At 39.7% G+C, this 25,639-nt stretch overlaps 1 protein-coding gene across 3 annotated transcripts in view; it reads left to right on the forward strand.

Annotated features, from left to right (window-relative positions):
* FMN1 (formin 1) overlaps window positions 1-25,639 on the forward strand; it is a 433,901-nt gene that overhangs the window by 293,128 nt on the left and 115,134 nt on the right. The gene's annotated exons all lie outside the window — the stretch shown is intronic.

Consider the following 25,639-nt stretch of genomic DNA (forward strand, 5'->3'; position numbering starts at 1 on the left):
CTTAAACTCACAGTCTAATAGAGGATGCGTATGTCCCAAATGGAGACTTAACCTACTGTGCCACATGCCAATCCCTCATAAAATTCTTATAATGACAATGGCAAGCTGGAACTACACTAACTCCATTATACATGGGAGAAAAGTGAGATCTAGGGAGCTCATGATCAGAGTAAGAGGCAGATGTACTGAGCTCTAATTGGATCTATCCAATTGGAATTCATGCATTTTCTGAGCTTACTACGCTGCTTTGTTTATATCATATGTATGCACACACATGCACATACACATGTCCCTAGATACTAAGTTTATGTTTATGAGTTTAGTGATGGTGGTGAGACCCCACTGTAAACATTCTGCTTTAGTTGAATTTGCATTTTTAATCATTGAAAGCAAAATGCTGAAGGCCTCTTTTTGGCTTTTTTAAAAGGTGAAAATATGTCTCACTTGGGCAGGAATTTTCCTTTGGCATTTCTAAAGTCCTGTGTTTTCACTGAGGAGACATCTCCTTGTCCAAGAATATAAATACTTGCCTTGGAGCTCGTATAACTCCAATTGAAGAGCCCCACCAAGGATTTAGGGAGCGTGTTAATGTGGAAATGGAGCCCAGAGTGCCAAAGGGGGAGCTTGAGGAAATGAAGAGCTTCAACCAGGAATATTTTTACACCAAGACATAAAATAAACATTTTAAAAATGTTTATTGTGAAAGAGTACTCAGAAACCTAAGTCTTAGACAGAGAACAGCTTGGAAATGCATGTAAAGTGGGAAAGATCTGCTCCCAGTGGCAGAGAAAGCCATTTATTTTTACTTTGAGCATAAAACTTGCTTAAATAAGGATAGTGGTTACAAGTGAATATTTTTACCTTGTAAATTATCTTTAAAGGAACATGTGGGTTTCTTTTCTCCTGTTGATGTGGTTGAAAGAGTGAATTCAGCCAAATGGCTGCTTTGTTCAGGAATATGATATGTGAACTTGTGGTCATTTTTTTCCCCTCTCTCTCTACCCTAAAGGACTGACAGTTTTATCCTCCTCGGAGATGAGGGGCTTGGTTTGCATTGTAATGAGGCAGGGTTAAGCCGTCATGTGGCAGTTGTTTCTGTCAGGGCTCAGGCCAGTACTCAGTAGGGTACAGGCATCAGTAATGGCCAAGCAGGACTCCGGCTTGTTTCCTCTCTGCACTGTCCCTGACTGCTCATCCTTCTTGTCTCCTGGCCCCTTCGCCTGACCTTTCTTGTAGTCTCTTGAGCAGAAACCTGATCTCTGTTTGATCTTTCCTCTTCTCCTTCCAGGGCTTGCCTCGCCTGACATCAGGAGTCTGGTGATAAATAGCAAGGGGGCAAGAAGACTGAGTGGGGAGGGGGTGGAGAGGCAGGAGTTCCCCTAGAGCTCCTCACTTCGGCACACCTTATTTTGTCTCAGGAGGCTCCCAAGTGTCTTCAGCCTCTTTGAATGAAATACAAGGCCTTCTGAACTATCAGGCCTTCAGTTATTTTTCTTCTGTGTCCTAGGCTTTACCAGAAGATAAGAAGTCCCACAAAGGCAAATGAGGAAATGACTCCCCCTACCCCCCACACACTGAATATTTAAACAAAAATGCCCTGCTAATCTTTAGCGATGCCAGTGTTTTTAACACATGAAAGGTACCCAGTAAATATTTAAAGAAAATACAGACCATGGGTTCTCTAATGAATTTCTTTTTCTTCTAAATACCATCTGGCAAGAAGACTAGAATGGTGGCGGTCCGTTTCATCTCTAGTTCCCATTCAGGTTTCACCTCCTTTTCCATAAGGCCTTGGTGTGAGCTGAGATTGAATGTTTAATTGAAGAGAACATAATTTTCACACATACAGCAAAGATTTGATGAGGCTTTGAGGTTTATTGTAGCCATTAAAATGTCGTAGCTGCTGGCAAAATCCCAGAAAATGTCTAAAGCTAAACCAGATGTGATTAGCAAATTTCAAGAAGTATCAGGCCCCGGTTTTCCAGGCAGGCATGACCCTTTAGATTAGAGAACATTTTGAGTAGCATTAACCACACCTTAATAGCATGTGAATTAACCCATGGCTGACGGTCACATAAATGTCACTGATGGAAGTAGAGGTTGTCAAGCAGCATCTTTCAGTGAGATGAGAACTTTAAGAAGCCTTTTTTTGCAGGTAAACATTGTAAAGAATTGATAAGCACATCAACTTTAGATCTGTTATGTGATTCTTATAAATCAGCTGCTTTATATAAATCATCTTCTTTAATGCTTACAAGGCCCCTAGGAAGCTTATATGTTTGCTCACTCATGAGATAAGGGAACTCAAGCTCATGTGGAGTATTTGTAATTCTTTTCCTGTGTTGCAAAGTCAAATTTTTTAATAATTAAAAAAATTATTTATTTTAGAGGCAAAGGTAAAGAGAGGATATGCCTGCAAGCACAAGCCTGCATTCACTGGTTCACTGTCCCAAATACCAACAATGGCCAGGGCTGGGCCAGGGCTTGGCCAGGGCTGAAGCCAGGAGCCAGGAACTCAATCGAGATCCCCCATGGGTGGCAGAGACCCAATTACTTGAGCCATTGTCAGTTCTTCCCAGGGCCTGCTTTGTTGTGGGAAGCTGGAATCAGGATCCAGAGCTGGGAATCAAACCCAGGTACTACACTGTGCGTCATAATTGCTAGGCTAAACATCTACTCATAAATCAAGTTTTTGATGTTTAGGAGCATATTTCATATTTTGTTTATTGTCCTATATTCCTTAATCAATAATTTTTACTTCCTTCATATCATGATATTGTAAAGAATACTTGGGGAAACACATATTACGCCAATATTTACTTTCTGACTCCTAGGTTTTGTTGGCTGGCCCAAATTCTCTACATAATTTTACCAACCTGTATATGGTAGGCAGAATTATGGCCCCCAAAGAGATCAAAACCCTAATCCCTAGAATCTGTATGTTACCTTTTATGGCAAATAGGGAGATTACCAATGTTGAGATGGGGAGATTATCCTAGACTACCCAAGTGGGCTTAATATAACTATACACAGCATTGCTAAGATTATAGAGAATTTCCCAGGTAGTAGCCCCCATCAATATTGCATGAAATATGAATTGGTACTCTCCATAAAAAACTATGTGGTCAAATAAACCTGGAAACGCTCCATAATGTAGCTCATACCATAGGGACTCACAGTGCACATGAGTTTATTAAAAACTCTGAGAAATCTTGTAATTTAAAAAGGAGTTACCTCTGCCTAAAAGAGCATTTCCCAACTTAAAACACAGATCGTAGTTTTTTTTATGTTCTGTCATTGAGTGCTTAGTGATGCTTTACAGCACATGCATTCTGAAATATAGTTTAAGAAGGCCTATTGGTACTATAAATTTTTAAAAAATTATTTATTTTTTTGAAAGGCAGAGTTAGAAAGAGGAAGACACACACACACAAACACATACAGAAACCTTCCATCTGCTGGTTCACTCCCCAATTTCCCACAACACTTAGGTCTGGGCTAGGCTGAAGCCCAGTGCCAGGAACTCCAACCTAATCTCCCATGTGGGTGGCAGGGCCCCAGTTACTTGGGCCATCATCCACTGCATTCCCAGGTATATTAGCAGGAAACTGGATGAGAAGGAGGGCAGCTAGGACTCTAACAGGCATTGTGATATGGGCTGCCGGCATCACAAGTGGTGACTTACCCCACTACATATATGCTACAATGCTGGCCCCTTACTCTCAGATTTTTTTTTTTTTTTTTGACAGGCAGAGTGGACAGTGAGAGAGAGACAGAGAGAAAGGTCTTCCTTTTGCCGTTGGTTCACCCTCCAATGGCTGCTGCGCTGCGGCCGGCGCACCGCGCTGATCCGAAGGCAAGAGCCAGGTGCTTCTCCTGGTCTCCCATTGGGGTGCAGGGCCCAAGCACTTGGGCCATCCTCCACTGCACTCTCGGGCCATAGCAGAGAGCTGGCCTGGAAGAGGGGCAACCGGGACAGAATCCGGCGCCCCAACCGGGACTAGAACCTGGTGTGCCGGTGCCACAAGGCAGAGGATTAGCCTGTTGAGCCACGGCGCCGGCCTACTCCCAGACTTTTAAGGTAACACAGTTGCTGGTTAAGTAGAAATTACTGAATGCCTTCTTTGGAGTTGAAATGAACAGTTACAGCCTTTGCTCTTTAATATTGCTCTTAATACTCCCTTGACGACACTGTCCTAATTGAACTTGTTATTCAGATAAACAAATAAAGTGAGTCAAATCTTGATGTCTTGATGCTTGAAAGTGAAAATAAATAACACTAATGTTATTTGAGACTACTTTAGTATCACCTCCCTCTTGTACATGTTTGTTTGACATGATTCTATGATAGTATTTTATTATGATGAAAAATTGTGGCTGTGAATCTAGAAAAGCTATATTAACATTTTATCAGAAAATGAGATAGGAACTCTTCAGATGTTTAAAAGCCAACATATTCTAGGCCAGCGCCGCAGCTCAATAGGCTAATCCTCCACCTTGTAGCGCTGGCACCCCGGGTTCTAGTCCCAGTCGGAGCGCCAGATTCTGTCCCGGTTGCCCCTCTTCCAGTCCAGCTCTCTGCTGTGGCCCAGGAGTGCAGTGGAGGATGGCCCAAGCACTTGGGCCCTACATCCACATGGGAGACCAGGAGAAGCACCTGGCTCCTGGCTTCAGATCAGTACAGTGCGCGGGCCACAGCGCGCCGGCTGCAGCGGCCATTGGAGGGTGAACCAATGGCAAAGGAAGACCTTTCTCTCTCTCTCTCTCCCTCTCTCTCACTGTCCACTCTGCCTGTCAAAAAAAAATAAAAATAAAAAAAAGCCAACATATTCTAGAAAACTTATCTCAGAATAAAAGTAAATATAAAAACCTAATAGCCTACAATAGCTACTTAGTATACTTTTTATACTAAAAAAAATAGTATCCTATATTATCAAAGTTCAACTACTTAATGAATTAGCTGCATATTAAATCTTTCTTTGAAAATGGTGCATTAGTCTTGTATTACATAAACAAATTGGGAAAATGTAATTAGTAGTAGTTAATCCTCAGTGTAAGACATTCAGACTTGTTTGAGAATGTTGGCAAAGATGCAAGTTCGTGTATGTGTTCTTTAAGAAAATTCTGATGATGTCTTTTTCTCTAAATATTTAAGGCTTTCTATTTGAACATGTTCTTTCTTATGTATGATGTAGAAATATTTGGGAATACACTTATACAATTCTATAAAGGAAAGAATCTGTTGACTCTTTTTGATATCTGTTGTCACTCTATAAATGTTTATCCTATAAATATTTATTCTAGAATTTTAGCTCTTTTAAACCTTCCTTCCGTGAGATGTCACATGAAATATGTGGTTCAGGCGTTCAGTAAATGTTAAAATGTTCACTCAGAATTTGGTGAGTGGTTGTATTTAAGACTAGCTTCATAATGAAATTCATCTATCACATTTCTGGGCATTTTCAACCCCATGTTGTTCATGGATTGATAGGACTAGCTCAGAATCTTCCAGATGAAGTTCTATTTTGTCCAGCACTAGTCAATTCTATCTCAAAATTTAAATACAAGAGAATATAAATTCATATATAAAATAGTTCACAAGAAAGTGAGGTTTCTTTCCTGTAGATTTTATAAACTATAGTCAATATATCTTCCAAATGAAGATGACACATTAAATTCAGTTAGCTATACCCCTTTTAAAAGAAAATAAAATGATATTCATGTTACTTGAATTATGGCATATCATGGGGCTGGGCAGAGACTGGTATGGTAGACAGAGTTTCTTTGAATATGTGTATGTAATTTTTATAATTAAAAATAAACTTAAAACATGAATCATAATCCACTCTGAATTACTGATAGGTAGGTAGGTTAGTGAGGTTAAGGTTCAGCGATAGTTTTAAAAATATATATATAACATAGGAGTGCTTCAAAAAGTTTGCAGAAAATAAAATTAAAAGATAAATGGACTTTTATCCAAAAAAATTTTTTTAAATCCATGTGTCATTTTTCACAATATGAATAATTTTTCATAAACTTGTTGATAACCCCTCACATTTTTTAAAGATTTATTTGTGAGTCAGCCAAACTGTTTACATGTTGGAATATTCTTCCTGCTTAAAACCATATGGTAAGCGGGGCCGGCGCTGTGGCATAGTGGATGAGGCGGCCATCTGCAGTACTAGCATCCCACATGGACGCCGGTTCGGGTCCTGACTGCTCCACTTCCGATCCCACTCTCTGCTGTGGCCTGGGTATACAGTACAAGGTAACCCAAGTCCTTGGGCCCCTGCACCCACGTGGGAAGTCTTGGAGGAAGCTCCTTGCTCCTGGCTTCAGATCGGCGAAGCTCTGGCCGTTGCAGCCAACTGGGGAGTGAACCATTGGATGGAAGATCTCTCTCTCTCTCTCTCTCTCTGCCTCTCCTTCTCTCTCTTTGTAACTCTGACTTTCAAATAAATAAAATAAGGGGCCGGCGCTGTAGCACAGCAGGTTAAGGCCTCCGTCTGGGGCGCCAGCATCCCATGTGGGCACCGGTTCTAGTCCTGGCTGCTCCTCTTCCCATCTAGCTCTCTGCTATGGCCTGGGAAGGCAGTGGAGGATGGCCCAGGTCCTTGGGCCCCTACACCCTTGTGGGAGACCTGGAGGAAGCTCCTGGCTTCTGGCTTCGGATTGGTGCAGCTCTGGCCATTGCGGCCATCTGGGGAGTGGGCCAGCAGATGGAAGACCTGTCTCTCTCTCTCTCTCTCTCTCTCTCTCTCTCTGTCTACCTCTCTCTTTCTCTACCTCTCTCTGTAACTCTGTCTTTCAAATAAATAAAAATAAATCTTTAAAATAAAACAAAACCATATGGTAAGCAATAAACTAGCTATTATACGTATGTTCTGCATGGTAGAAACAATCACCTCGTTTACCATTTAACTCAATTAATTAAAAAGTTCAGTGTCTATATAAATAAATTGATGAGATATAAAGTACTGAAAGCTGAATGAGTGGAAGGTGAGGTTCGCAACTTTGGCCACTGATGGCACTGGGAAGGGAGGCTGCCTACAGGCTGGTGTCCCAGGGGTACAGAGAGGGCAGAGGCCTCCTCAGCACAAACAAGGCTTCACATCATCTTGCTCTGGATTTTGCCCTTGGCCAGTTTTGTTTTTATTTTGATTTGGGATAATAGAGTGGTGTTGTTTCCTCTTCCTATCATTTCAGTCCAGTAAGAGTTGGATGCAAGAAGTAATGAGGGAGGCAAATAGTTGGTGTTGTCTTCTACTAATGGATTCCAAGTTCATTGCAGAAAGTGGAAAGGATTCCTCTGTCCCTGCGTGATGGTCCAGTTCATTAGTCCACGTTTGCCTTGTCACTATCCTCCTTGAGTCTGGCTTTGCTAGAACCACTGTGGCTCTCCTTCTGTTGGGAATCAATGTTTCTGTCCACCCTTATAATGAAAGTAGGGCCTGTAACAAGACTAAGTTAGCACAAAACAGTTTATAAAAAGTTACTTCCTGTTGATATCATCTTAGGAAGCAAAGGAAACCCTTTAAAGGAAATCTGTAATGGTTGTTTCTTACCCTGAGGGTTGCCAAACTTGTTATATAAAATACAGAAGTCCCAGTAAATTTCAAATTTCAGATAAATGAGGGATGTTTAAAGTATGTAAATATGGCTCAAGTATTGCATGGGGCACATTTATTCTAAAAAAAGATTCCTTGTTTATCTCAAATTCAAATTTACCTTCATGTACTGTTTATCTGACATGTCTGTAGAGAATTTAAAAGCATAATAAAGCTAGCTAAAAGTTGGTCCACTTTTTGTTATCATATATTGACAGTTCTAAACAATGGACTCAAGGTCTATAAATATGTTCTAGGGTGTGGTGTGTGTCCATTTCCATCATGACTAATGGCAGCTCTTACCTTTTATTGACCACTTACTAAATACCAATAAATCTGCTCATGTCATTTCAGTTTCTTAAAAGTACTTCAAAGTTAGTTAACATGATTTACCTGCATTGTAACAGTAAGAAGGATGAAGCAACTTTGCTACTATGGGCAAAGCTGAGATCTCAAGCAGGCTTATCTGATTCCAAGGCTTGGGCTTGTTCTTCTGTTCATAGACCCGCCCCTGGAACACTAATCATATGATATAGAATAGTGAAATTTGAAGAATAAGCCCCACTTTGTCCTCTAGTTCATTTTCTAAAGGTATTATAATAATTGAGTTATATTCAGTCTCCTTATCTCTGCCTGTTACTACTCAACTGGTCTACCCTTGTAACCTCTACAATCCCACCTCCTGCCTCCTGTCATTCATTTTGGTTTCTCTCACTGCCCATCTCTTTCTGACATAGACTAGTCTATGTTTCATTCTTTCATGACCCAAAAGATAAGCAGACCAGTCTGATGTGGCTGGTCAGACTAACAGCAGAGGACTTAACGACCTGCTTTGTTTTGACTCCTTTGCTATTCTTCCATTTATGGAAATTGCAAGTAGTAGGATTCTGATGTAGACAAGAGTAAAAGAAATTTTTAGGACTTGTCAGGTCACATAGCAGAGCAAACAGTACCCCCACCCCACCCTGTCCCCATGCCTGGGATGAATCCTGATTCTGCAAGTTACGTAAATTCTACCAGCCAGTATTATCAAGTGCCATTCTCTCCACTGAAGAATAAGTATTCCCTGATTGGCAGGGAAGGGGGAGATAGTAACAGTGTGGCTGTAGTAAGCAGGGGTGGGAGTCACTGGAAATCTTTTGGAGGAATTCAGAGGATAGATGGTTGATTAAACACTCATCTAGGATTGAATACTCATCTAGGCTTTTAGTACCTCTTGAAAATTCTCAAAACAATAGTAAAGAGTTCTTTAAAAGTGTAAACTCAGAAGAGCTGAGAGAACCACAAAATTTGTGAAACAAAAAAAAAAAAACCAAAAAAACCAACAGTAAGTGGTTATTGAGCTTAAAAAAAAAAAAAAAAACCTGAAAACCAAATTCTAATCCAAGGATGGAGAGAGATGAGAAGCACTCCAAATTCATAACTAAATAAAAATATATACATACACACAAATAAATTAATGTAGACATTCACAAAAATGTCCCACGATGACAGACATGAAATTCTAATTTTAAAACACCCAAATAGATCCAAGTTGGGGGCAGGTGAAAAAAAAAATCCATGTTATTATTAGAACATTTCAAAATTCTCAGTGCAGAAAGACAATTTATGTACTTCTAGAGGGAGTGGGTGGTGTGGGTGGAACTTGAGAACAGATTTACACACAGGGAGTCAGGACATAGAATGGCATCAAATTTTTCAATAGCATCCTAAAAAATATAATTGTTCCAAATTCTGAGGTAAATTATTCCCAAGCCATAATCCTCCAAACAATCCATCAAATATGAGAGCAGATTAAACACATTTTGAGGGGCCGGTGCTGTGGTGTAGTGAGTAAAGCCATATGGGTAAATCTCATATGGGTGCTGGGTCCAGTCCCGGCTGCTCCACTTCCAATCCAGCTCCCTGCTAATGCACCTGGGGAAGCAGCAGAGGATGGCCCAAGTGCTTGGTCTCCTGTACCCATGTGGGAGACCTGAAAGAAGCTCTTGCCTCCTGGCTTTGAATCGGCCCAACTCCAGCCATTGCAGCCATTTGGGGAGTGAACCAGCAGATGGAAGATTCTCTCTCTCTCTCTCTCTCTTTCTCTCTCTCTCTCTCTCTCTCTCTCTCTAACTTTGCCTTTCAAATAAATTAATAAATCTTAAAAAAAAAAAACATTTTGAGACACGTGAGTTCTCAAAAGCCATATCCCCGTACAATCATCTTCAGGTGGTTACTAAGGAGTGTGCTTTACCACTGAAGAGGAAAACGGAAATTGCAGGAAATCCAATGGACATGAAAACATTCCAAATTAGATTAGATCAAAAGGAAGATGCAATAATGTATCTGTTGTCTGAATGTTTTGACAATATATTTATACAGTAAACAATAAGTTTAGGGCTCATTTAAGGAAAAGTGCATAGAAAATAAAATTAGAAAAAATTATTCTGGGGTGGGCATGAGGGAGGGTGGGGCAAATATGCAGTTAAAGAAAAGTAATCAGAATTTCTATTAGCTTGGACTAGGAGTAACAACTTGCAATGTCATAATAGTGTCAACGTTGAATTCTAGTTTAGCCAACTCATGGTAATGATATATTGGGGTGAAGAAAGTGGAGAGGTGAGAGTGGTTGAAAGAGCTACATCATTTATAGCACATAAAGAGAAAACTCAAAAAGTACCAATAGAACTTGTTAGGAACATGTAGTTAAGTACCAAAATAATTAGGAGAAATGGGTAGAAGTGGTTGCTTCTGTTGAGGAGGGATTAGAGAAATCAGACTAAAACAGAGAATGTCTTGTCTTAGAGTGAATAGAAAATAGTTATTCTTTAAACTTGTACCTGTAGAATCCTGATTGGTATCCAAAAGAACCCACACCAAATAACAATAAACCAAAGCTTTTTAAAAATAGTAGCTTAGTTAAGTTTCAGTGGCAGAGGCTGGTATGTTGAAAGTAGTTCTGGATTGGGACTTAAGAGACACAAATTTCAAGTTTAGTTCTGCCACTTATGAACTGTGACGATAAGGTGTGCAATTTTGACAAATCACTTAAGCTCCATTAACCTTGGCTGATAAAAAATGGAGGTGATCATTCCTCTCTATGCTGTCCAAGACTCACAAGTATTGGATGTGTCAAATGAGATGATGTGTGAGGAAATACTTCAGAAGGTATTGGAGGTTGTACTTACACTCATTCTGAAGCGAGGCAGTATGCTGTTTGCTCAGTAGGTGCTGGTGTCCTAGAAGGGAGAGAAGAGAATTGATCCATGCAGACAAATCTGGTGAATTTATCACCTTTTAGGAAGCTCCAGAAGGCATGACTTGAATGATTATTGACTATGCCTGATTTATTAGCGCCTTCCTCATTTGCAGCGCATTCATCCACGGCAGTAGTTTATTAAGTCTGAACTCTGGTACGAGACTGGATACATTAGCCAGAGTACTGACCATGTTGCCATGGTGTTGAAAATATTTAGTTTTGCAAGCAAAGTTTTAGAAATAATTAAAAAAACTTTGATATGATTTATTTTTGTAAAATGATTTCAACAAAACAGACCTTAAGGAACTGGGATAAGTATTTCAGAAAGGCAGTGGGTGTAAAATGTTGCTCAGCATGGTGACTTTTGATGCAAAGAGTTCAATTAAGTGCAGCATGGTGCTAAAGGTCACACATTTCCAAATGGAATGCTTTCAAAGACAAGTTGTACAGAAAAGAGAGAGGATATGGAAACTGAAATTTGATTCATCTGTTTAATTAATGAAAGAAGTTTGTGTTTTCCTTTGAAGCCATGGTTGTGACATCTCTAGGTGGGAAGGATGAGTTATGTTGTCCTGGCTTCCGCCTCTCAGTTTGTACTCTATTTCTGCCCTCATTTTCTAAGTCAACGTGGTTAATAGAATTCGTTTTGTTTGCTTTTTCTCATTGACAAAAAACATAAAACATTGAAATAATAACTATCAAGGAAAAGTCTGACTCAAAAGTCTTGAATTCAAATGCTTGCTTCACAAGCTGTGTAACTCTTTCCAGGTAGTTTAGTCCCTCCCAACACCCTTCTCGGAGGCCTCCTATAATAATGGGGTGTTATTACCTGCTCCATTGATGGTTTAAGAAGATTTTCCAGGACCAAATACAGGAAATTCTATAGTAGAGTAAAAGTGAAATGTGTAGTTCTTACAAACTCATTCCCCCTTTTTGCCCTTGTGTCTGACATCTAGTCCTTCAGCAAGTCCCGTCAACTCTACCTTCAAGACATGTCTTGAGTCAGTTCATTTTTCTCTGATGCCACTCTGTTTCTAGTCCAAACATGTGACAATATATTTTTTTCTTTTTAAAGTTTTATTTTTATTTATTTGAAATACAGAGTTACAGAGAGAGAGACTGAGAGAGAGGTCTTCTCTCAGCTGGTTCACTCCTCAAATGGCCACAACAGCTGGCACTGAGCCAATCCAAAGTCAGGAGCCAGGAGCTTCTTCCAGGTCTCCCACATAGGTGCCGGGGTCCAAAGACTTGGGCCATCTTCTACTGCATTCCCAGGCAATAGCAGGGTGCTGGATCGGAAGAGGAGCAGCCAGGACTAGAACCAGCACCCATATGGGATGCCGGTGCTTCAGTCTGGGGCTTTAACCCGCTGTGTCCCAGAGCCAGCCCCAGCGATAGAATTCTAACAGGTTTTCCTGCTTCCACCCTTACCCATCAAGTCTCTACCCTCCAGAGAGGTTATGTTCATGTCCATTGTTTTTAGAATCAAATCCAACCACAAAGCCATGCCCTCCAAGTTCTATATGACTTGACAGCTTCTACCCTTCAAGTCTAAACTCCAGCCATGTTGGCCATCTTTGTGTTCCAACCCAATGAATTTGTATCTGCTTCAGAATCTTTGCAGTAACTGCTGGCTTTTGTGTTAGAAATTCAATTACTTCCTTATAGTCAAAGATGTCAAATGAGCATCAGTAGGTAGAAGCTTTAGGGAAATAGATCTTAAAGCTATTGGAAGGGAAAATTGATGGCCAGGAAAGGTAGTATATTCACCCACTGCTTTTTGGAAGACAGTATGTATTTTAAATAAATAGAGTGGTTACCAGCAGGAGGGTAGTTTGCTAGGTGATTTTGAAGGTACATTCTAACACTCAATTTCAAAGATTATTGTTGCTGTGGTATTTTCATATATCCTGCAGTTCTCCTTATTTAGTAAGGGTTATTGGATTTCTCCTAGATTTTGTTAATTAGAACATCTTAAAATTCTATCAGGATTGGACTTCATATACTCTATTTGTGAATGATTGTGAATGACTTAAAGATCTGCTCTTGAGTTAATCCATACCTTGAAAAATTCTTGTGTTGATGCTATCTAAATGTAATCTTTATAGAGTAAACTCTTATCCAGTGTGGTCAGTTAATGAAAAAAGTTGGTTAAAATTAAGAGTCATAGAAAATGATTCTTGTATCCCTTAACCTTTTAATTAAAAATAAGCAAAATATAGCATGATGTAGCTGTCTTCTGATGCAGGAATGAGGTCTTTTCTTAAATTATGGATCTTTTGAGGAGAGTCCTGCAAGTCTTCTCTACATATTCCATATCCATAAATCGTCTATGTATTTTTTTTGTATTTTTAAAGTGAAATAACGAGTTTTGTAAAGATCACTATAGACTATTTCCAGATATTATGGAAATAATTTCTGTTTCTGCTCTTTTAAAAATGTCTTGCCTGTATCTTTTTTCCTAGTGTATTAGAAAAACTTGAAATTTGCAGAAAAATTGCAAAGATTGTATGAGAGTCCTCATTTAACCATTGGCCAGTTTTCCCATTAACATCTTTTATTGTTGTATTATATTTGTCATAACTAAGAAACTGGCATTGATACGTTTCTGTCACCTCAACTTGTGTTTTTATTTGGATGTCACCAATTTTCCCATGTTCGTCTTCTTTCTGTCCTAGGATCCAATCCTACATACCTCAGTGGGTTCAGTTGCTATCTCTCCTATTTCCACTAATATCTAATACCTATATTTAACAACAATACTTCAGGTTATTTTATTTAATTTTATAAAAATAGTGCTTTTTCAGAGTCTTGTATACTTGTGTATAGAGCTCTGTGCTTTGGAGAAAGTAGGACAGTTTACCATTAAGTAATTAAATTATGTACCTACAACAAAAAAACTGCATATATTGATTTGGAAACAACACAACTGCTCTTCTTAAATTTTATTGTGAAAGATTTATTTATTTATCTGAAAGTCAGAATTACAGAGAGAGAGGGAGAGACAGATATATAAAGAGAGATATCTTCTATCCACTGGTTCACTCCCCGAATGGCTCAATGGCCAGGTTGAAGCCAGGATCCAAGAGCTTCATCCAGGTCTCCAACGTGGTTACAGGGACCCATGCACTTGGGCCATCTTCCGCTGCTTTCCCAGGCACACCAGCAGGGAGCTGGATCAGAAGTGGAGCAGCCAGGACTTGAACTGTTGCCCACATAGGATGCCAGTGCTTCAAATGGCTGATTAACCCACCACGCTACAGTGCCAGCCCCAACACAACTGCTCTTGTTAAGGATTATACTCAACTGTGGCAAACTAGAATCACCAACCTTCGGCTTCAAGCTTTTAGCCATTGGAATCAGATAGGAGAAATGGAAGGTAACATTAATTTGACAAGCTTATTAACAGAGTCTGATATTTCCCATTCAAAAAAAAAGAAATAATTGAAGTGGTTATAGTGGTGATACTTGTGTATAGAGCTCTGTACTCTGGAGAGAGTAGGACAGGCCTGTGTGGTTGAGAAAAGCATTTTGAGAAGGGAACAGAATGGCCAGATTCCCAGAGAACAGTCTGATTGCCAAGCCAGTGTTCAGGCTGTGGTACCATAAACTTATAAAACATTCTGCTCACAGAAATAGATTTGTGGGTGGTTTGGTGAATATCAAAATATTTTTCTGCTCAAGTAAATTGTGTGTCTTGAATTTTGTGGAAGATTTGCAATCCAGAAATGGATTCTTTTCATATCAGGCATGCAAATGAGTGAAATTAGAGGGAGAGCTCGTTAGTCCCCACATAGGGGATTGGTGTTTTTTGACAGTGCCCTTTATCTCTCCTGGATTCTCTCCCAAAGTTCTTGGCTTCAGGGTGTCTCTGAGGTGTATGGGGGCAGTGGAGTACCTTTTAGGTACCCATAGAAAGAATAGCCTTCCTGGGAAATGGTGGCTCTGCTTCAGATCTGTGCTATACCCTTTAATAACTGAACCTCTTGTTATGCCTTCTCTTTTTCTGTTTGAAAGGAAGACTTGGTCCTTCTGGTGATACTTGATAATTTGTAGCTTACATTTGCCTACTCTGTACAGTTTACAAATCACTTTCATCAGCACCCTACATTTTCTTCTAGAACTTCCCTGTAAGTGGTACAGGGAAGGGAACAGAACAGCACAAAGCCCGGGAGTTTGGATTCTAACTCAGATGCTTGCAGTCGGTGTGACCTTACTGCTTCTCCTCACCTAAACAGGTAGACAACACCAGGACCGAGCACACAGGGTTCTTGGGAGTAATAGAACGAGACAGCACAAAGCAGGCTGAGGTCTAAGACACCCTTGGCCATTTAAGGGCTGTTGGCATTTGATCTTTCGGGTTGAGAACTCAGTATAGTTTTCAAGGAATTATTGGACAGAGATAAATGGCAGTGTGTCCAAGTCAGCATGGATGACCAGGCACCATGGAAACAGGTACTTGCCCTGTGTTCTAATAAACAGAAGTAGGGAACACCCAAGGGAAATGCACTAAAATAGCTAATTTGACTGCATTTTTAAATTGTTTCTCTGGACCATTTTGATGGCCTTTGAAAACATCATTTAATTTCTGGGTATCAGAAGAAAAGGGATAGAGAAAGAGCAAGGGAGATCTGCAGAATAGGAGGAGGACAATGTCTGGCTTTTCCAATCAGTTTATTTGTTCAGCAAATATTTATTCCAGGCACTGAGTTAACTGCTAATTTTAAATAAACTCACTGAACTATCAAGTCATTTATAAACATATTTGAAGAGCCAGTATTACCCTCCATTTTTAGGGAAGAAGCTTTTTCCTGCTTACTCTTCTGGTTTCTCTTCTGCCAGGAGCAGGAATCAGACTGTGTATGAGAACAGCGATGAGGGAAAGCTAAGGTGTCTACTCTCCAGCTGTTCTGCAGAGTCACAGAAATGTTTGCAAACCCTTCCCAGCATGTGCTCCCCTACAGAGAACCAATGAATATTTGCTACCTTGCATACTCTGGATTTACAAATCACTATTTTTTATCAATTCAGGTCACAACTGCCCAGACCCTCAACCCCCCACCCCCATCACATGTTTTAAGCTGGGGCCGAGTTTTTTAATAGTTGAGTACATTTAATATAAAAAGTTTGTGGAAACTGTATTATGTAAGAGCTATGCACCAGTTTCAAAACTTGGTTGACCAAAATGAATTTATCTTTTAATTCCATTTTTCTAGGAACATTTTGAAGAACACTTCTATTACATTTTTGCTTTATTTTAAACCTGTTATAAACTTAATTTAACTCATAATCAATAGCATATTCCTTGAGGAAATTAAGTAAAAATAGAAAGGCAGCTCAACTACTAGGAGTAATTAAATGATTGAATATTTTGCTCAGGTATAACCACAAGTACCTGACTCATTTTAAACACAGACAAGTTCCTAGGGCTCTGCAGGCCAGCAGGAGATAGCTTGGATGAGCTTCCTTTGCCTTTAAATTTTATTGCTTGGGCTCATTAACTTTAGGGTTAAAGATGTTAGAGAGTTTAATAGGCATTTCAGAATCTCTCATCTCTAAGCTCTCTCAGGGGAATCTGCTTATCCTTACTTCTGCTATCTTGTTCTTCCCAGCAAAAACTCTGCTCAGAACTTTCCCTTTCCTCTAACCAGGCTTCCTAACACATAACATTGCATTTGTCCATATGGGAGCCTCCTGTTAAAGACTTTACCAACTCATCTTCTGTAACCTGACAGGCCCAGAGATGCAGCCTACCATGGGCAGCTGGACCAGTAACTTTCCCTGAGCCATAACTCAGGAGAGAGGTAGGATCAATGACAGGTTTACAGGAGAGCCCAGCTTTAAACAGCCACGCTCAGTGTCTGGAGGCTTCCCGTCAATGCCACCACCAGCATCCAACAAGCGAGACTAGTGGCCACTCTGTTACCCACTCTAAACTATTTCTGATCATCAACTTTATTTGCAAACACATCTTAAGAAATCCTGACTCCTAGCAAATTGACAATGCAGCCCTCTTTATATGAAGCCTTGTTTATAGGCCACAATTCTCCTGACAGATTTACAAGTGTCTGCGAAGTTTTAAAAGACGATTGCTTAACAGGCATTAAGTGAGACACATAGGACTGTGTAAATATTTTAGCTGGAATAGAGGGTTTCTTTTTTAAATGTCTGAGCCAAATATTGCATTAAATCTGAAGACAGTGGCAAATTGATTAGCCGTAGTTGCCAGCATGACAGTTTGCCAGCAATTGCTATAGCCAAGACTCAATACCAGACTCCATCCACGGGTTCAGGTTATGTGTTTTAAAAAATCGCTTTCCACACTTTTCTTTTCTCTCTTCTCCTTATGCGTTTCCATCCCTTCTCCTGCATTTCCTCATAGGTCATTTGGATGTAAACAATTTCCAGTGAATGTGACTAAGCAGCAAGGGCTGAAATGGGAACATGGGCTCAGAGGTCAGAAAAACCATGGAAGGCTTGCAGCTGTCTTGGCTGAGCAATGTAGAAACAGGTTGCTTTTTGCTAATAGGCTTATGTGTCTTAATCACTAGCCTCTTGGTAGCCAGCTGTTGCACTGCTGGAAGGGAAGTAGTCCTAGGATCAGCATGCCTCTTCTTCCTCTTTCTGGCTTACTTGAATCATAAGGAGGCAGGCCTATTGCCTTGAAGATTTCTGTGTGAGAGAATCAGTAGCTAATTTCCAGTAAAAACTGCTTTGGCTCCAGAGAATATGTGCTATTAAAGCATTCCCTTGAAGTAAAGAAAAATAAAAAAATTCCTATGGGAAAACCATTTTCCTGATGTGAACAGTGGGCAAGATGTGTGCTTTATGTGGAGCATACAGTTGATTTCTGTGGGAATGAGGTATTCTACCCAACAGAGCCTTCCCTGCCTTTGCTGATGCCCCCAGCAACCTTCCAGCTTTACCCTCTGATTTCCACTAATGCGGAGTGCTTATACTCAATGTCGACCCTCTCAGTTCTTCACAAATGGCTAGAAACAGGACCATGTGTGCAAATGATTATTTGAATATTGTTGATCAGCAGGTATGAGCATCTTGAAATCATGTATGCTTATAGTTATATAAATGTGTATTTTCAAAATCATGTAAATTTTTGTCATAAATTTGCTTGTGCACATCCCACAAATTCAGAGTGCTCTTATGGTATTAACAATAATGTAACCCTAAATCTGTATATGTGAAATACATGAAACTTGTTATTTACATTTAAATCAAATAGAACCCATTAGGGCCTTTCAAAGTCAACAGCTTTAGTGCATTGGTCTCATGCCTGGTCTGATGCTGTGCTTAATCCCAGATTGTTTTGTATCAACTTCTAGCTATTGGTGCTTATCATGTGTATTTGATTATACTCTTCAGTGGATGAATGCTCATTTCTCTGCTTTCCATTGTTCCATCAGTTCAAATGCATCAAAAGCCCCTGTAAGAGTACTGCAGTGGCAGACAAAGTTGTAGCTCCTGTGGAACCAGCCGTCTTTGCAAAGCAATATAGAAGACCTAGTTTTCCCCTTCATCTCTCCCATTGTAGTACAACCTCTTCTTGTACTGAAGCAGTGAACCACCATAGATCGAGAATTCTAAAAAGGTTTCTCTTAATTTATCCATAATCTCACATCTCCTGTCTATCCTAAAGAAGTAGTCTTAAACTCAGCTTAAGTTTGATGTACGCAGACATGACTGAAAGCCTCAGTCACCATGGGAATAATGTAGAAAGGGCTTCACACCCAACTACAACAGAAGTATTAAGTGATCTGTGGTATATCTGCTTGAAAAACTTATATGGCTATTAAACATAATTTGTGGTTTTTTTTAAAAAATAATATGAGAAAGTGTGCATGATATGTTAATGCAAAGAATCAAAGTATAAAATTTATTTATCAAATATAAGTATATAAAGAGTGGCATAAAAGGCAGCTCCTATGAGACTATGATGTGGCAAGGACCATGATGATGCAGAAATCCAAACAATGGAAAAAACACTGGTGGCTTTGTTATGGTCACAGTGACTTGACTGCTTTCTTTTCCTACTATTTTTTAAGTGTTTTTCAGATTTCTTATGTGTATATGTTATCTTCATAATACTTTTTGGAAGTTAATTGCTGTTCTCCACAAAATGAGTTCCCTTCCCCTTTAGATACCCACAAACTTCATACTTGGGGTTGCATGCCTAAGGCTTCCTATTATACAGTCTATCTAGAGGTAAGAGCCTTTCTGAGTATGCCTTTTTCTTCCATTGTAATAAAAATCTTCCAGATGGGCATTTGGTACATCGGTTAAGATGCCACTTGAGATACCTACATCCCATATCAATGTACCTGGGTTCAGGTCCCAGCTCCACTTCTGATTCTAGCTTCCTGCTAATGCACAGCCTGGGTGATCTCTGCTACTCACATGGGACATACATATTGAGATCCAGGCTCCTAGCTTTGGCCTGGCCTAGTGCCAACTGTTGTAGCCCTTAGGGAAGTAAATTAGCAGAAAGAATATTTCTGTGTGTCTGTTTCTACCTTTCAAGTAAAATGAAAGGAAAATAAATAAAAACTTTCCTAGCTTTGTTGAAATCTCTTACCTTTCCAAAGTAGTCTTAGAAATACATTTAAGCTAAGGTGTTAATGAATTCTACTTGCTAATGTTCTCTTTTTTGTTCTTTTTTTAAAAGATTTTATTTATTTATTTATTTGAGAGGTAGAATTACAGACAGTGAGAGGGGGAGACAGAGAGAAAGTCTTCGATCCATTGGTTCACTCCCCAGATGGCTGCAATGGCCAGAGCTGCGCCAATCCGAAGCCAGGAGCCAGGTGCTCCCACGTGGTCTCCCACGTGGGTGCAAGGGCCCAAGGACTTGGGTAATCTTCTACTGCTTTCCCAGGCCATAGCAGAGCACTGGATAGGAAGAGGGGCAGCTGGGTCTAGAACTGGCGTCCATATGGGATGCCGGCACCACAGGTGGAGGATTAACCTACTGTGCCACGGAGCCGGCCCCTAATATTCTCTTTTTTAACTAATATATGAGAGTATTTCAAAAAGTTCATGGAAATTGAATTTAAAGATAAGTTTATTTAAAAATAATGTTTATTTATTTGAAAGATAAGGTGATGGAGAATAAGAGGGAAAAAGAGACAGACAGACAGTGGGAGACAGAGAAATTCCATTTGCTGGTTCTCTCCTTAAATGGTTCCAACAGTCAGGTCTTGACCAAGCTGAAGCCAGGAGCCAAGAACTCTATCTGGGTCTCCCACATGGGAAAGATAAGTATATTTTGATGCAAAAAGTGTTTGAAACATACATAGTTCTTTCATAATAGGCATTTCAGTGAACTTTTTGAAGATTCTTCATATATGCATTTCTAACTAGATCATCCAGAGTGACCATCTTGAGTACAAGGGAAGGTAGTGATTTTCATGGAGACCAGTGGAAGGGATGCTTGTTGAATAGAAGACTGGATTGCTTATAACCCAATAAATCAAATCATGCCCAGTGAATCAATATTTAGACCCAGTCATGGGTAGGTGATTAATGAATATTTTTCCTGTAAATGTCTCTCCGATCAGGGCTATGTCCACAACCAGATAATCAGAATGAAAATTCTGACTCTGCTATGATGTTTGATAGGAAGGATCTTTGAATGAATGGTGCTTAAGATAATTCCACGCAGAGACTGCAGTTGGTGGCCTGGCCTTGCAAGTCTTTCCAAAAGTCCAACAGCATGCTGCATGTCCTCACTTGGCCCTGTCACTTCTGTTTAGATCTTTTCATGGAATATGCTCATGATCATGGGATATTAAGGTGAATTTGATCTTGAGCAGACTCCCTTGGTGGAGTGAATCAGAATCATGGGATTTCCCTCAGCTCAAGCTTCCTGATAGGTTTGTTTCTACACATTGTTCCTCTGGGGAAATGTGCCCACTGTCTAGAGAGCTATGTCAATACTGCACTTGGTCAGAGTGGAGGCCTAGAGGATGTTTTCTTTTATATATATATATATATATATATATATATATATATATATATATATAGTGTATGTGTGTGTGTGTGTGTGAGATAGAGAGAGAGAGAGATCTGTGAGTACAAATAGAAATCATCCTAAGTTCTGTGACCTAAGAACAATTTACTCCAAAATCCCATAGCCAAAAAACAAAGCTACCTATAAGATTTGACAGAAAGGATATTGGTGGTATATGGGAGTACTTCTGCCTCTTTGTGAGGCTTCTGTGTTCTGCACTAGGTCCAAACTCAGTATAAAATTTACCTCCACCTTTGGTATTCACACTCACAATATGAAGTGTTGTGAGCTCAGGAGGTTTTACTGAAGGCAGTGGAGAGGCCCCAGAGGCCACTTTTCGCCAATTTAGTTGTTCCTGTCTCTTCTGATCCTTATCAATCTCTCCTTATTTGATAGCATTCATGTATTTAGCAAACATTCATTAACCATCTTCTATGGGCTAGACATAGTAGATGCTGGAGATAATAGTGAGGAAAATATAATGGGGGAGATGATCAGCTAATCACGAAAATTATACTATAATTACAAGAAGGAAAGTATACAGTGCTAGGACTTTGTAACAGAGGAGCCCTTACTAGTGTTGAATAGAGGGTCAAAAAAAACGTTCCAATGCAAAGCTTTTGAGCTGAGGTCAAAACGTTGATTGACCACTAATTAGGCCCTAGTTACAGGGAGGTAGAGGTGGATGTTGTGATAGAAGAACACTGTAATGGTGGAAAGGAATTGAGCATATTTGAGGAACTAAGAGAGGGGGCAATTCTGGTAAGGTGGGATGAGATAAGGCGGGGAGGAGGCAGAGAGGAACCAGCTCATGCAGTGCTTCACAGACTGGTTACAGGAATCAAGGACAGTCTCTAAAAGTATTGGAAGCCCTGGTGCATTTAAGCAGGAGACTGGCATAGCCATATTTTAAAAGGGTCACTTTGAGTCCAGTTTGGAGAACAAATCAGAAGGAGGCAAGGGTTTTCTGGGTAGAACAGTTAGGAAAGTACTAGAGAAGTCTGGAGGGGACCAGTGAATTCAAGAGCTCTATAGGAGGTGAGACTACAGCCAGACATATACACTTGGGAGTCACATCCTAGTGATAGTAAATGAAATGTTTATCTGAATGAGATTGTCTAGAAAGGGAGAGAGACAGACAGACAAACCATAGCATGAGATCAAAGAAGAGTTGTGCCATACTCTCAAGGACCACACATGTAATGACGGGATACAGGAAGATGAGTGTGTAGGGGAGCAAGAGCAGTCGGACACAGGAGGAAAACCCAGAATGGAGCAAGAGAAACTAAGGGGCACAGTATTTCAAGGAAGGAAAAGTGGCCAACAGAGTATCATCTTACTGGACAATCAACTCAGAGGAGGTAACACAAAAATGGTATCAGCCATAAGAGGGGTTAATAATGACTTAAGTGTTTTTCTTCAGTGTCATAATGGGGGTGAAGTAATTTTCAATGGGTCAGAGAATGAGTGTTGGCAAAATTTTAAAGATGATTTGGCCGTGAAAGCCCATTTATAACATAATGATTTGTTTATTAAACATATAAATATTAGGAATTTCAGTTATTGAAAGAATTTGTAGAGTTGTTATTGTTTAGCTGTTCTTGGAAAAGACTAAAAGAATAAAGCCATGTACCATATGATATCTAGCCAGGCTTTCTACTCTTTGAATATTTTAAATGGATAAAGAATATTTGGGGTAGCATTTTACTGTTCAATATATGAAATACCTTTTCTTGTATGTTTTACTCTTCACAAGATTTTATATGTGAGAAAATTCAGCATGCAAGAGGTATTAAATTACTTTCCCACCCAGAAAAGTATATGGAAAACTTAAGAATAAGTAGATGCAACTTCAGCCTAAGAATAGTTTGAAGAGGACATTTCTCTTATGATTCAATATATGTAAATATATACATATATTGGCAATATGTATATATAAATATATATAGATATATGCATAGCTATGTTCCACATTTAAGAATGTATCAAAGCCCATATTTTATTTTCTTAAAAGTTAGCAAACTTCTGATTTAAATATCTGCTATTTATTTTGTCAAGTCTATTTTTGGTAGGTGTTTTACGTTGGTGATATTTACTGCTATCTTTTAAAAATAGACTAGTTATATTTGATTTCTCAAGGATATGTGCATCCCGAACTCCATTTCAGATCACTTATCTTGTGTATGTCATAATGAAGACATCATTGCACCAGAGATGTTAAAGCTTACTTTATCTTGTAGGTAAAAATGGAACATTCCTCATTTATCTATTCATTGTAGTTTATTTTAGGCTGAGTTTTTAGTTAGCTTTTTAAAAACAGCTTTATTCAGGTAAAAATACATGCCATACCCATTCAAAGTATACAATTCGATGGCTTTTGGTATTTCAGAGTTGTGTAACCATCATTACAATCCAACTTAGAAAGTTTTCATACTCTAAAAGGAAGCCTCATACCCTTTAGTCATCAGCCATAATCCCTCTATGATTCCCTCTTCTCTGCCCAGCCCTTGACAACTACTAATCTACTTTTTCTCTACAGATTTGCCTGTTCCAGGCATTTCATTAAGTCCAAGTCATGCAGTATGTAGTCCTTTGTGACTGGCTTCTTTCACTTAGCATGTCATCAAGGTTAATCCATGCTGTAGTATGTATCACACTTCATTCATTTTGATGGCCAAATAGTATTCCACAGGAAGTACATTTTAACTGCCCTTTCATCAGTTGATGGATGTTTGGGTTGTTTCCACTACATGGAATATATCAAAGCTCTTTTCACTTAGACTAATATTCCATTTGGCTTAAAAGACATAGACCCTGTAGAAGTGCAGACAAACGGCAGCATTTGCATGTCTGCATCCTGTTGTGTATCTACAGTATTCTGAGGCAGCAAACTGGCCCAGGTCCCATGTGTCTGAGGCAAGTGTTTTAACTTCCCTTTAAAGTTTTATGACCACTTTAAATGCATATTCTTGTCTTTAGTTGAGCAGAGTCATTGGGAGGAATAATTTGGAAGTGATGTCTGCTGAATCCTCAAACCAAAGTTAAAGAAAGAAAATGCCTTTGGTTACATATAGGTTGTCCACTTATGGGTCATTAATGCACAGTTTTCTAATTTGACCTCAGAAGTTTGGACTTTGGATGGATGTTTAGCAGAAAATGGATCTAGCAGTGCCTTCCATGATCTTATCTATGTAGATCTCTCATGGAATAGATTTTTCTTGTATGCCCCCACTCATCCATCACCACCCTGGAATTTCTCATAATACCATTCACTAATCTTTACCATGCCAAGACTTAAAATTCTGTTGGTATTTAGCATTGGAACCCCAAAACATGAAATATGTCCTTTTTATTTGAAGCCTCTGTCATTTGTTCTTGACTTACTTCAACTTGAAATTTCCCCATTAAGTGGTCTGTTCTACATGTCCTTCAAAAATACATAGTGCAGGGGCTGGTATTATGGCACAGCAGGTTAGGTTGACACTTGCCACATGATATTCCATATTGGAGTGCAGGTTTGGCACTGCTTCCAATCCAGCTTCCTGCAATGGAAGATGACCCAAGTACTTGAGCCCCTGCCGCCCATGTAGGAGACCAGGACAGAGTTCATGGCTCATGGCTTTGGCCTAGCCTAGACCTGGCTGTTGTGGCCATTTGAAGAGTGAACCAACAGATGGGAGATCTCTCTCTCTCTCTTACTCTCCCTATCTGTTTCTCTCTCTCCCCCTCTCTGTTGCTCTTTCAGGTAAATAAATCCCTTTAAAAAAAACAGGATGTGCTATGATACTCCTAAAGAGATCATAATTGAGTGAATATAAAAATAATTTATTCACGTGTTTGCACACAATATCCTAGAAGCAATCATGACTGTGTGTCATAGTCATTAAGAAATTTTTGTCAGTGACCCATCGTGTGTATTGGAAAAACCAACCCATTTCCTTCTGCTATCATGAAACCAACATAGAAGGCTCCTATGACCTCAAAAGGTGTGACAGTGTCCCTCCACTTGCAAGTAGCAATGCTGCAATAGTGGGTACCAGTAGGTGTCCTGTAACTCAATTCCATTTTCATACTGTCTACCTGCAGTTAGCATCAGATCCCATAAACTGGGAGTTCAGTCTCCATGACACCCTTTCACAGCCCCCATCAACTTCAGGTGTTCATTGCATGCCCCAGGTGTTTTGCCTGTGCTCTGACCAGCTGGGTTCTGAATCATCAAGGTTCTCACCACCCTCTCCCTGAGTTTGATTAATTTGCTTGAGCATTCAAGGAACTCAGGGAAACATTTGCTTACATTTCCTGGGTTATTTAAAAGGATGTTAAAGAATACACAGATAACATTATGCATAAGGGAAGGTATACAAAAAGCGCATGGAGCTCTCCTACCTTCTCCAGTCATGCCACCTTCCAGGAATCTCCATATGTTCAAGTGCCCCAAAGTTCTTCAAACCTTGTCCTTCTGAGTTTTTGTAGAGATTTTCATTGCATGGGTGTGATCACTAAGAGATTGAGTAAGGATCCCCAGGAAGTCCTGTTTGTTCAGATGATTCTGCTTTCTGTTTTCTTATGGGATAGGATTCTTCTGAAGTAAGGAGGGTGTTAAGATCTACTGTCTAAGTTCTTTTGACCTACCTGAGGGAGGGAGTTATGAACCAGGAATCATGAATGAAAACCAAAATATAGGGGGGCTTTGGGAAGTTCTTGGAGATGGCCAGTGTTGTGTTGCAGTGTGTGAGGCCTCCAGTTGCCACCCCAGCATCCCATATC

This window comes from Lepus europaeus, chromosome 11 (genome assembly GCF_033115175.1).
Source record: "Lepus europaeus isolate LE1 chromosome 11, mLepTim1.pri, whole genome shotgun sequence".
NCBI classification, from domain to species: domain Eukaryota; kingdom Metazoa; phylum Chordata; class Mammalia; order Lagomorpha; family Leporidae; genus Lepus; species Lepus europaeus.